Source organism: Aedes aegypti, chromosome 1 (genome assembly GCF_002204515.2).
Source record: "Aedes aegypti strain LVP_AGWG chromosome 1, AaegL5.0 Primary Assembly, whole genome shotgun sequence".
NCBI classification, from domain to species: domain Eukaryota; kingdom Metazoa; phylum Arthropoda; class Insecta; order Diptera; family Culicidae; genus Aedes; species Aedes aegypti.
Genome location: NC_035107.1, coordinates 239,050,465 through 239,062,790, shown reverse-complemented (window position 1 = coordinate 239,062,790; position 12,326 = coordinate 239,050,465). Strand labels below are relative to the sequence as shown.

General features: G+C 41.4%; 1 protein-coding gene across 5 annotated transcripts in view; it reads left to right on the top strand.

The window, feature by feature from the left end:
- LOC110674038 (cadherin-87A) overlaps positions 1-12,326 on the top strand; it is an 869,996-nt gene that overhangs the window by 548,711 nt on the left and 308,959 nt on the right. The window lies entirely within an intron of this gene.

The window sequence follows — 12,326 nt, the reverse complement described above, 5'->3', positions numbered from 1 at the left end:
ACTTAATTGAGACAAGATTGAGTCACAAATATGAAAACTGAAGGCGAAATTGGGACACTTGAATAGTAAATGAAATGTAAATGGAAATGAATGGAATGGAAATGGAATGGAAGGAATGGAATGGAAATGGAATGGAAATGGAATGGAAATGGAATGGAAATGGAATGGAAATGGAATGGAAATGGAATGGAAATGGAATGGAAATGGAATGGAAATGGAATGGAAATGGAATGGAAATGGAATGGAAATGGAATGGAAATGGAATGGAAATGGAATGGAAATGGAATGGAAATGGAATGGAAATGGAATGGAAATGGAATGGAAATGGAATGGAAATGGAATGGAAATGGAATGGAATGGAATGGAATGGAATGGAATGGAAATATGGAAATGGAATGGAAATGGAATGGAAATGGAATGGAAATGGAATGGAAATGGAATGGAAATGGAATGGAAATGGAATGGAAATGGAATGGAAATGGAATGGAAATGGAATGGAAATGGAATGGAAATGGAATGGAAATGAATGGAAATGGAATGGAAATGGAATGGAAATGGAATGGAAATGGAATGGAAATGGAATGGAAATGGAATGGAAATGGAATGGAAATGAATGGAAATGGAATGGAAATGGAATGGAAATGGAATGGAAATGGAATGGAAATGGAATGGAAATGGAATGGAAATGGAATGGAAATGGAATGGAAATGGAATGGAAATGGAATGGAAATGGAATGGAAATGGAATGGAAATGGAATGGAAATGGAATGGAATGGAATGGAAATGGAATGGAAATGGAATGGAAATGGAATGGAAATGGAATGGAAATGGAATGGAAATGGAATGGAAATGGAATGGAAATGGAATGGAAATGGAATGGAAATGGAATGGAAATGGAATGGAAATGGAATGGAAATGGAATGGAAATGGAATGGAAATGGAATGGAAATGGAATGGAAATGGAATGGAAATGGAATGGAAATGGAATGGAAATGGAATGGAAATGGAATGGAAATGGAATGGAAATGGAATGGAAATGGAATGGAAATGGAATGGAAATGGAATGGAAATGGAATGGAAATGGAATGGAAATGGAATGGAAATGGAATGGAAATGGAATGGAAATGGAATGGAAATGGAATGGAAATGGAATGGAAATGGAATGGAAATGGAATGGAAATGGAATGGAAATGGAATGGAAATGGAATGGAAATGGAATGGAAATGGAATGGAAATGGAATGGAAATGGAATGGAAATGGAATGGAAATGGAATGGAAATGGAATGGAAATGGAATGGAAATGGAATGGAATGGAATGGAAATGGAAATGGAATGGAATGGAATGGAATGGAATGGAATGGAATGGAATGGAATGGAAATGGAATGGAAAATGGAATGGAAATGGAATGGAAATGGAATGGAAATGGAATGGAAATGGAATGGAAATGGAATGGAAATGGAATGGAAATGGAATGGAAATGGAATGGAAATGGAATGGAGAATGGAATGGAAATGGAATGGAAATGGAATGGAAATGGAATGGAAATGGAATGGAAATGGAATGGAAATGGAATGGAAATGGAATGGAAATGGAATGGAAATGGAATGGAAATGGAATGGAAATGGAATGGAAATGGAATGGAAATGGAATGGAAATGGAATGGATATAATGGAATGGAAATGGAAATGACAATAATGAGAGACGATTTTGCCAAATTTGAGTGCAGATGAGATAAATTTAAGTAAAAATTGACAGAAAGTTGAAAACCTAATATAAAAGAGGGAAAACAATAAGGAGGGACAAATATATATTGACAATTCTTGCAAATTGAGATAAAATTTGGGAAAACAAATATTTTGTTCATTTTGTAAATTTCTCTCAGTGCAATTCTGGACATCGCTGGATTCCTCAGACCATTCGCAGTCCATATCTCGCTAGCAACTGGCAAAGGCAATAAATCGAAACGGAATGCCAATGGCAAAGTCACGACCCGCTTCCCAATAATTAAATTTCTGACACTTGTTTCAGCTTTTTGATTGCCGGGACGTGCCTTAACGATTTCTCCACTGGAAGCCACCGACCGACGACGGATGACGTGACTTGGGGTCATCCAATCGTCAAGAGACATTCCAAGTTCTCTGTCGATTGGGAATTGGCGTTAAAGTGATTTGATTTTCCTCTTCTTGGGAAAGGGTCTTTGAAGGATTTTATCGTGGCCACGTATTCGTGTCAAGAGGAGGGGGTGGGATATGAAGTGTCCTCTGTGGATAGAACAGAAACCCTTGGAAGGAAACGGAAAAGCTCCTTACCCGGACACAGAGATACGGATAGAGCTAATGATATATGAAGAAGAGCGAGTATTTATGGCCTTCGGAGCCGGTGGCAGTTCGAAGGCGACACCATTTCGCACCTCGAAGACTCCGTAGCATATGGAGCAGCGTTTCACAATCGAGGGTTCGTTGATCTCAAAAGACCACTCAACAACACCATTGTAGCGAATTTGATTCGCTCCAAGAAATTTGAAGACCTTTGGAATGGTCATGGTCTTCTCAAGGCTTGATCGTAAAATTAAAAAAGAACTTGATTTTTAACACAAATTGTTAGAATAATCCAAAGTTGTCTGTCAAATCGTGCACTTCATTCTAATCATCAGAACTCCAGGTCTGAAAAACTTCCTGTAAGAGTTGACGTTTCTCAGGGCAGCATTTTAAACAATATTTTTGCATTTGCAGATAACTCAGTTATCTCAGAGATGACAAAAATCTTTGTTTGCGGATGACACAGTTTTCCGCTTCAAAAATGGTTGAGAACCACTGACAAAGATCTATGTGACTGCGTGATCAACATTTGTCATTCGAATTGCGTTGCGTACCGGAGAAACACGTGTCTTCCAGTTATGTTCAAACAGTGGTTTGGGATGATACATGAACTGTGACCGACAGATGCTGGTAATGGCTTTTCACCGGAACTTGTTGGGTAGTAAATTCTGAACTGAAATTACCAAGCTTACGGTTCATAGATGGGACGCGCACAGGTGTGGCCCATTTATCACTTAATTAAAAAGCAACACTTTCCCCCACATTTTGTCCGGGGGTCTGGCATCTCGCAAACGAAGGGCAATAACTTTTCCAAACCCAATTCAGATGCAATTTAACTTTCAAGCAAAATTAGTTTTCACCTGATCTTTTTGTCCGTTGGAGAGATGGGTGCCGACCGAAGTTTGTTGCGAGCCTTTGTCTGAGCCCGAGGAAAATCAATTTCTTTCCCATTAAGCATCCTTTGTGAAAGTTCGGAGGGTGGATCCGAAGGATGATGCGTAGATCCTTAATGTCTCAAGCGGGTGTCGGGTGGGGTTTAAGGTACTGCACCCTCGAAAGTCTCCAAAAGGGTGGAAAGAGATACCAGTTCGAATGTGTGCTGAAAAAACTTTGTCATTTCTTCGCAAACATCTACGCCCTTAAGCTGGTGGAGTAAGTTTCTCGGCTGAAAATCCCCGAAAATATGGTGAATTTAAGAGGTGAAACTATTCGGGCGGTTCATCTGCGGAGGAGAGTGAGAGATGATTCCAGGTGAGTGGTACGGAGCGGGTTATTTGTGTGGCGCCATAAACTTTTATCGCCAATTTCCCTTTGGCTGGCTGCGTTGTAGCATCGTTGTGGGTGAACTCCTTTTGGGGTGAAACGAACTAAGCTTAGTATAATATGGCAGACAAGTCATCGGTTCGATAAAGTGGTTAATCTGAATGGTTGTCCTTAACATTTGTCTTATTGTCGATGTATCTTCAATTTTGAGATATAATAAAACTGCAAATCTCCTTGGGAATGCTGGTTGAATTCCATAAGGAATTTTACAGGGATTCTAGTTGAATCAAAGAAGCGATGCTAGTTGAACCCCCGAGGGGATTCTGGTTGAACCTTCGAAGGGATTCTGGTTTATTCTCTGAGGGAATTCTGGTTGAATCCCTGAGGACATTCTGGTTGAAATACGCAAAGGGATTCTGATTGAATCCCAGAAGGAATTCGGTACGAATTTTGTTCGAATTCCCGAAGGTATTCTGTTTCGATCTGCCCTACGAGCAGTTTATCGACCCGGTGGATGCTGCAATAGAATTTGATTTTTGTCGAAGACTGTGGCTTTCTTCGTCACAACCACGGTTAAATCCTTTCGAAGGACCAAATAGCTTTAAACTGACGAGCGTACGTGCTCCTGTACCGGACTTGACCGTTTTTCTCTCTATCTTTCATCTTCTTGTATGCAAGTGTGCGGTGCAAAACAGTTGTTTGACTGTGTGTTTGCATGTGTTGCGTGGCGCGCAAAGCAAGGAGGAGAATGGGGCTAAGAGACATTTGAACTCACGAACTTTCGCATATGCTCGTCATACACAGTTTGTTTTTGTTTTCCTTCGAAAAACTTGCACACTCTTCCCAGACTTATCAAAATACATATGGAAATACTACCTAATTTGAAACATTTACACCCAGATTTTGAGTGTTTTTTGAGACATAGTGCATATTGTTTTCCTTTGAGTTTCACAAACACTTTTACACAGGACTGGATATACAAATGTGGGGGCCGGGGCCATTGTCTTGTGGGGGGCCCTTTCCCAGAAAAACATGTTGTTCCTTTAGAAACGATTGGATATTTTTAATCTTTTTTGTAAGGGATTTATTTTCAGATATCATGTTTAAATGTTGGGGCCCAGATAGCCGTAGCGGTAAACGCGCAGCTATTCAGCATGACCATGCTGAGGGTCGTGGGTTCGAATCCCGCTGGTCGAGGATCTTTTCGTAAAGGAAATTTTCTCGATTCCCAGGGCATAGAGTATCTTCGTACCTGCCACACGATATACGAATGCAAAAAATGGTCAATCGGCAAAGAAAGCTCTCAGTTAATAACTGTGGAAGTGCTCATAAGAACACTAATCTGAGAAGCAGGCTTTGTCCCAGTTGGGACGTAACGCCAAAAAGAAGAAGAAGAAGAAGTTTAAATGTTTACAGGTTTAATTCAATGTTCTTGGGGCTTATTCGTCAACAACAGAATACATTTGATGATTCCTTTCTTATTAGTGCCTTAATTCAAATTATGCTTATTCTCTTCCTGTTTTAATATTCAAGTTGATGAACATACAAATTTATTTAATCGTTTGAGTTGAAGAAAATTATGCAAGGCAGGTATTAGGTCTTTTTCTAGAAATTTGGTTTCTATTTTAAAGTCTCTATAAAATCCAAGAAAAAACTCTATTTTTAATGGAGTGTCTTTAAGGTATCTATTTAATCAAAATGGTATCAAAAGTCCCTTTTTTCCTTATTCTGATTATTGTGAATCCTAACGCAAAGTTGTACAGGCCCAGAGAAAAAATAAAACACTTAAATACGACTTTTCAGCAGTTTCTTCATGAATTCTAATAATTTGTAAAGAGATTTTATCTGTAATACTTAAATGGACTCATACAGTGTTCTCTCTAGCAATTCTTCTTAACCGATCTCCCCAGAAATTCTTTCAGCGATTTTTCCTCTAATAATTTTCTTAGGGATACCCCGATTTATTCCAAAGGCTATACTACGAGTTTATCCAAATATTTCTTTACTAATCCTTCATCTGAATTCACCAGTTGTTGTTCTAGAAGATCTTATAAAGATGTTTTAAAGTTGTTCTGAACGTAAATGTCGTAGGTATATCCTAAGAAACTCGATGAAAGAATCACCGGAAAATTCTTAGTGAATGAATCCTTGAAAAATCCTTCCTTGAAAAATATATAAAAGATTTTTTGAAAAAAATGCTGATGGAATCTCTAAGGTAATTTCTATGATTGACCTTGGAAAAATCCATTTTATATACTTGAGACATCGTAAACAAAATTCGTGGGGGAAATTTCTTAGCAAATCTCTTTGAGGAATTTTACGGGAAATAATCACTTAATGAAATCCTGGAGAAATCCTTAAAATAATCTCTGAATCTTTGGAAAAATACCCAAATTCTCACGTAATTTCTAGGGAAAATCTTGTCAAATGGGCTACTTTATACACTCGAGTTGTGGATTTATTTACAGCAAAAATATTAATCTGAGCCATTTTGTGCCTTCAGTAAAATTTATAAAACAACATCAACAATAACAGGATAAACAAGAAAATATGTAAACTTTGTTTGAATGTTCCACAAATCGTTAAAAGTTGTTGAGAGCATTATACTTACTTACTTATTTGGCTTTACATCAATTATCTTGATTAAGCCTCGCCAACAATAATTCGCCAATTCCCTCGGTTCATGGCCGCTTCTCTCTATCCTCGACTGTGGACCCACGCTCTCCTGGTGTACCTGGTTAATCCACCTAGCTCGCTGCGCCCCACGCCTTCTTGTGCCGACCGGATTCGTGGCGAACACCATCTTTACAGGGTTGTTGTCCGGCATTCTTGCAACATGCCCTGCCCAGCGTATCCTTCCAGCTTTAGCTACCTTTACGATACTGGGTTCGCCGTAGAGTTGAGCGAGCTCGTGGTTCATCCTTCGCCGCCAACAGCCGTTCTCCTGTACGCCGCCGAAGATCGTCCGGCGTTCGAAAACCCCAAGAGCTTGCAAGTCCTCCTCGAGCATAGTCCACGTCTCATGCCCGTAGAGGACTACCGGTCTTATGAGCGTTTTGTACATCGTGCATTTGGTGCAATCTTTCTTGATCGCAGTTTCTTCTGGAGCCCATAGTAGGCACGACTTCCGCTGATGATGCGCCTTCGTATTTCCCGACTAACATTGTTGTCAGCCGTCAACAAGGATCCGAGGTAGACGAACTCGTCCACAACCTCAAAGGTATCCCCGTCTATCGTAACACTGCTTCCTAGGCGGGCCCTGTCGCGCTCAGTTCCGCCAACCAACATGTACTTTGTTTTCGACGAATTCACCATTAGCCCGACTCTTGTTGCTTCGCGTTTTAGGCGGGTGAACAAATCTGCCACCGTTTCAAATTTTCTCCCAGTAATGTCCATGTCGTCCGCGAAGCAAACAAATTGTCCGGATCTCGTGAAAATCGTGCCTCGACTGTTAAGTCCGGCTCTCCGCATGACACCTTCAAGCGCAATATTGAGCAACAGTCCGTCGCCCTGTCGTAGTCCCCGCCGAGACTCGAACGAACTGGAGTGTTCGCCCGAGATCTTCACGCAGTTTTGCACACCGTCCATCGTTGCTCGGATCAATCTTGTGAGCTTGTTCTCGTCCATGATTTTCCATAGCTCTATGCGGTCGATACTATCGTATGCCGCCTTGAAATCGATGAACAAATGGTGCGTAGGGACCTGGTGCTCACGGCATTTCTGGAGGATTTGCCGCACGGAAAAGATCTGCTCCGTTGTCGAGCGGCCGTCGATGAAACCTGCTTGATAACTTCCCACGAACTCGTTTGCTATAGGTGATAGACGACGGAAGAGAATCTGGGATAGCACTTTATAGGCGGCGTTTAGGATGGTGATTGCACGATAATTTTCACACTCCAGTTTGTCGCCCTTTTTGTAGATAGGGCATATAACGCCTTGCTTCCACTCCTCCGGTAGCTGTACAGCCGATGCAGACAAGCGGCCAACCTGTCCGGGCCCATCTTGATGAGTTCGGCTCCGATACCATCCTTGCCAGCGGCTTTGTTGTTCTTGAGCTGTTGAATGGCATCCTTAACTTCCCCCATCGTGGGAGCTGGTTGATTTCCGCTGTCCGCTGTGCTGACGTAGCCATCGCCTTCGCTGTCCTGACCTTCTGTGCCTGTGTTCTCTGCGCCATTCAGGTGTTCATCGTAGTGCTGCTTCCACCTTTCGATCACCTCGCGTCCGTCCGTCAAGATGCTCCCATCCTTATCCCGGCACATCTCAGCTCGCGGCACGAAGCCTTTGCTGGATGTGTTGAGCTTCTGATAGAACTTCCGCGTTTCTTGAGAACGGTACAGCAACTCCATCTCTTGGCATTCCATCTCTTCCAGGCGGCGCTTTTTGACCCGGAATAGGCGGGTTTGCTGTTTCCGCTTCAGTCTGTATCGTTCCACGTTTTGCTGCGTACCATGCTGCAGCATTGCAGCCCGCGCTGCATTCTTCTCCTCTAAAACCTCCTGGCACTCCTCGTCGAACCAATCGTTTCTTGAGCTCCGTTCCACATATCCGACAACGCTTTCCGCAGCGTCGTTAATAGCTGCTTTGACGGTCCTTCAGCAGTCCTGAAGAGGGGCCCTATCGAGCTCGCCCTCATCCGGCAACGCTGCCTCAAGATGCTGCGCGTACGCATTGGCGACATCCGGTTGTTTCAGCCGCTCGAGATTGTACCGGGGCGGGCGTCGGTACCGTACATTGTTGATGACGGATAGTTTTGGGCGCAGTTTCACCATCACCAGGTAGTGGTCGGAGTCAATGTTGGCGCCACGATAGGTTCTGACGTCGGTTATGTCGGAGAAGTGCCGTCCATCGATCAAAACGTGGTCGATTTGCGATTCTGTCTGCTGAGGTGATCTCCAGGTGTACCGATACGGGAGGCTGTGCTGGAAATAGGTGCTACGAATGGCCATGTTCTTGGAGGCGGCAAAATCTATCAGTCGTAGGCCGTTCTCGTTCGTCAGCCGGTCGGCGCTGAACTTTCCAATCGTCGGTCTGAACTCCTCCTCCTGGCCAACCTGAGCATTCAAATCTCCTATGATGATCTTGACGTCGTGGCTTGGGCAGCGGTCGTACTCGCGTTCGAGCTGCGCGTAAAATGCGTCCTTGTCATCATCAGTGCTTCCGGAGTGTGGGCTATGCACGTTAATTATGCTGAAGTTAAAGAATCGGCCTTTGATTCTTAACTTGCACATTCGTTCATTGATCGGCCACCACCCGATCACGCGCCTTTGCATATCACCCATCACTATAAAAGCTGTTCCCAGCTCGCGTGTGTTGCCGCAGCTCTGGAAGATGGTATGATTACCTCTAAACGTTCGCACCAATGCTCCTGTCCAGCACACCTCCTGCAGCGCTACGATGTCGAAACCGCGGGTCTTGAGTACATCGGAGAGTATGCGAGTACTTCCAATGAAGTTGAGAGATTTGCAGTTCCACGTACCGAGTTTCCAATCGCTAGTCCATTTTCGTCGCTGTGGTCTTTGCCGATTGTTCCGGTCCGTATTCTCTCGTTGACGTTCCTGTGCTGATGTGTTTTTACGGTTGGCTTGCAGGGCCTGACACCAACCCCCTAGATTTCCAGAGGACCATTCCCCCTAAATGTTCGGAGGGCCATAGTGCGCAGTTTAGCTTAGAGTCCTTCTCTGGCACTCGGACGATGATCAGCCGCCCCTGACATGGGGAACAGACGCTGTTGTGAGCCGCTCCTAACGTGGAGTATAGACGCTCAAGGTTTGCAGAAGCAAAAGCAAAAGCAAACCCCCCCTTCCCTGTCAGCATACGACCAAAGTTCCCACCGGGGGTTGGTTACCCGATCTTCCCCAAGGTTACTCGTACCCCGGCCAGTACCTCGAGGAGGTAGGGATAGGAGTTGCTGGGCAAGAGGCTAAGGACCGCACAAAGGGGTCTATTTTATTCCTGCAGGTACGCGAGGTACCAATAATGGTACGCCATGCCCAGCCATTTACCGCGCCAGAGCATTATAAAACTATCGAATAGTCATGTTTCAAAGAAACTTTCAATAATTTAATGTTGAAAATTGTTGTTTTATAATAATAATTGATCAAAGGTTATAGCTCTACGACTTTTATCTTAGTTTACAGTGTTGGTTTGTATAATTTACAATACGATTAAAATTACACTAAGGATTTAGAAAAATGAATGACCATAAAACATATATATACATATTTCAATACGTATAAACAGTAAACTCGCCACATATTGTTAAAAAAATGTACGATCATATTTTACATGAATCCGCACACCTCATCTGCTACAAACAAACTACTCTTACGCCATCTCAAAACTATTGAGAACCAAAATGCATGCAAAATTTTAATTGTTCACAATCTTGCAAATCAGAATAATGTCTTATACCTTATGGATAGCACTTTTAATATAAATTGTTTTTTTTTTTTTTAATATAAATTACTTATAGTAACAGGAATTGATGAGATCCTTCAACACATCTTTCATATAACACTTAAAATCAGAATGAATGTTTTTGTACAAAACGTATTATTACTTGTTAGTTACATAACTCGTGTACATCAACTTAAACAGTTAAGCATTCTTAACTGACAGTTCCATTAAAAATAAGGTAAACTTGACGTTACAAACTAAAAATTGTAAATATAATGCTTTGCAGAAAAGTGTTATCTATGTGTAATGTTTATAACTTTATAAATTATGTTTGTCGATAAAAAAAAAGTTCAGAAACATCATAATGGATGATAATCTATAGAACCTGTTTCAAATTTATGAGAACAAATCATTTTATTATCAAATTGTATTGATTCCAAAAAGTGTCCAAAGTAGTCCCTTTTTTGTTTTGAAGGACACATTTTTTTCGCTATTCGAGCAATATTTTTATATCTTGATGGATTTGCCCCATATTTTGCACATCTGTTACGTACATATACAAGTAAGATATATGGAAGAAATTATCAAAATCTATCTATAATTCTTAGAGCTATAAATCCTCAAAGTTGAATAATGTGAAAATAATGTCAAAAGAAGCCCCGTTTGACGGTGTATTTTGTTTAGAAAGCTTTCGGTACAATTGGAAAAGTCGCTTTAGAAAATCGTTAGGAATTTAACCAAAAATATTACACTCTATTTGTTTATCCAAATTATTTATGAATCTTACTGTTTCCCATGAAGTCAACCAAATCCTAATCTGAATGTTTTAATATTTTGTTTTGGTAATTTAATATGACGATATTTGCATAAATTTCGCCCATTATTCCAGATTCCTTAAAATAAAATTGAACCATCCAAGTCATTTGTACTATTGTACTATTGCATTGATTCTTATTCCAAAATAGTATGTAGTATTGCATTGATTCTATTTATTCGTAAAAGAATAACTACAAATATGTTTGTGCAGATTAGTGGGGGGGTCGGGGGTTATGATTTAACCTCCTATAACTATTTTCATGACAATATAATAGTTTAGCCACTTTTTCAACAATCTAAGACTTTTATTGTATATTAAGGTTTGTATGACCTTAAAAATGAGTGCATACGCTATAAGCAACATAATTACTCCACCAACAGCGTTTCTTCATTACACGAAATAAAATCATGACAAAAACTACACGCACGGTAAATGGGTAAATAGCAGTGAGGCAACCCTAACATGAAATTTTTGAATATATTTTTGTTACGAAGGGATACTGCTCAAATGCGGACTGAATGTTGAAGCTGAAGTTCACTGATGTCAAAATGATAAGCAATGAGTTGCCATGGTGAGCTCGTTCTATACCGATTTTTACTGACTTCATAAAAGGAACTAACCTTTGCGGTGTATTTTGAAGCAATCATTGAATGAGTTTGACATTTTTTTTAAGGACAATGGCCCATCATTGTCAATTCTTTAAAACGCAAACATTTCAATTTTCGTTCAAAGCGCCATTCCTGGAACAGCGGGATGAATTGCAATTATGAAAATCATCGTGCCATGTCATCTTGAACACGGGAATCTTTCGATTCTCGCTTATCCTCCATTCTCAGTCAAAGCCCCTGCAGGAAATTCCTCGTTCGGTTCGGGAAATTCACATAATGGGATAATTTTATCGCACCTTTCCACTGTGGCGCCCGCAACCCAAAACGAGTGAATGCTTTATAATGTTTTTTTTTATGACGCGGCAGGATAATGCTTCATGCCGAGCTCTAATGAAATTGTAACCATTCACATTGGAATTAGCATATATGGAAAGAGAGCTGCCTTTGTTCTCTGAAACGAAACTTTTAATCAACTCTTTTTTGCAACCCCCACCAGCGCCATGAACTCGATGTTCACCAATTCGTGGAAACCCTCGAACAAATCCAGGCATGCGGATCAAGCAAGTCACTTCCATCGAAAATCACGTCATCCCAAAAGTCGCAAACCCGATTCGACAGATGTTTATTCTCCGGTTGATTAATCTTTCCGTCAGATCTCTCCACAGAACGAAAAAAAAGAGCCGTTGTGGCAGCAGGATTTCGAACCGAAGTGGAAAAACAAAACCCAAATAAAACGTGCTGAGGCATCGAGCGACCGAGTCGCAAAAACTTCATTGCCAAATGTCACAGCAAGTCGACACACGACTTGGTTGGATACTATTTTTGGTGTTTTCCCTGCTGCTTGGAGGCTTTTTCCGGACCACGGGGACAATCCAACATCTTGTTGCTCTTTTTTCGCTTCATCTCGATGCGGTTGGTGG